Here is a 1707-nt window from a genome sequence, read left to right as displayed (position 1 = left end):
TCGAAGGCCAAGGGGTGGTCGAAGAAGCAATAAAGGTATGCACTGCAGCTCTCTACCTTTCTGATAATGCTACTTTGTGGTGGAGGAGAAAGTGCGTAGATATGGAAAAGGGTACTTGCAACATAGCCACATGGGAAGATTTCAAAAGGGAATTGAAAAGACAATTCTTCCCTGAGAATGTGGTTTATGAAGCAAGGAAAAAGTTGAGGGAGTTGAAGCACAAGAGTACGATTAGCGACTACGTAAAGGAGTTTACTACTCTCACGCTTCAAATCCCCAACTTAGCATCAGAGGATGCATTGTTCTTCTTCATTGATGGACTCCAACCTTGGGCAAAGCAAGAACTACAAAGAAGGAATGTTAAGGATGTCGATGAGGCCATCGTGGTGGCCGAATCACTCATTGAGTATCATAGGGGAGACTCTAAACCCAAGTCTTCCTCCAAGCCTAGTTTTGCTAAAGGTGGGGGAGACAAGGGGAAGAGTTTCTCAACCAAGAAGGAAGGAAAATACTCTTCAAAGAAAGAGTACGAAGAAAAGAAGAAGGCTTTCGTGCCCAAAGGAGGATGCTTCGTGTGCAAGGGACCACACCAAATAAAGGATTGTCCCAAGCTAGGGACTTTGGCATCTATTGCTGAGGAACGAGAAGCTCAAACTCAAATAACTGAGTGTGTTGGATCTATCCAACACATAAATGCTGTGAAGGCCAAAGAGGCAAGCACTGCAGAAAAGAAAGGCTTGATGTATGTCAAAACCTTTATCAATGAAAAACCCGTCATGGCTATGATCGACACTGGTGCTACACACAACTTCATCACGCCTGATGAAGCAAAGAGGCTTGGGTTGAAGATCACCAAAAAGAATGGTTGGTTCAAAATCCGTGAATACCAAGGGTGAACCCTTTAAGGGAGTAACAAAAGGGGTTGAGATGACTCTTGGTTCTTGGAAGGGCCTTGTGGATTTCTCAGTAGCACCCATGGACGATTTTAAAATAGTCATCGGGCTCGATTTGCAAAGGAAGGCAAATATAATACCTATGCCATACTATAATATAGTATGCGTCATGGAGAAAGGGTCTCCATGCATGGTCCCTACAATCTCAAAGGCGGGAGGAATCCCGATGCTCTCGACCATGCAACTCAAGAAAGGTTTCAAGAAGGAGGAGATGATGTCTTTGACTTTACTACAAGAGGAGTCAACAGCCAAAGGAGAAGATGTTCCCTATAAAATCAAGGAAGTCCTTGAAGAAAATAAGGATGTGATACCTTTCGAGTTGCCAAAGCAGTTACCACCTAGAAGAAAGATGGATGACAACATTGAATTGGAGTTAGGAGCAAAACCGCCTATCTCAAAATCATACAGGATGGGGGCTATTTCTATGGTTGAAGGAGATATTGTGCATACCATCAAGGAAGGGTTGCATCACGATCCATTAGCCAAGAAGTTGGTGGAGTTGGCTAGAGAAGGTAAGACCAAAAGATTTTGGTTAGAAAACGACCTTCTCTACACAAAAGGGAGAAGACTATACGTTCCTAAATGGGAAAATCTGAGAAGGAAGTTGGTAAGAGAATGCCACGACACCAAGTGGGCTGGTCACTAAGGTCAGCGAAGGACCTTGGCACTCATTGGATCTTCTTATTATTGGCCTCAAATGAGAGATGAAGTAGAGAGCTATGTGAAGACTTGTCTTGTGTGCCAACAAGACAAG

Source organism: Arachis duranensis, chromosome 2 (genome assembly GCF_000817695.3).
Source record: "Arachis duranensis cultivar V14167 chromosome 2, aradu.V14167.gnm2.J7QH, whole genome shotgun sequence".
NCBI classification, from domain to species: Eukaryota; Viridiplantae; Streptophyta; class Magnoliopsida; order Fabales; family Fabaceae; genus Arachis; species Arachis duranensis.
Note: the sequence above shows the minus strand (reverse complement) of the source record.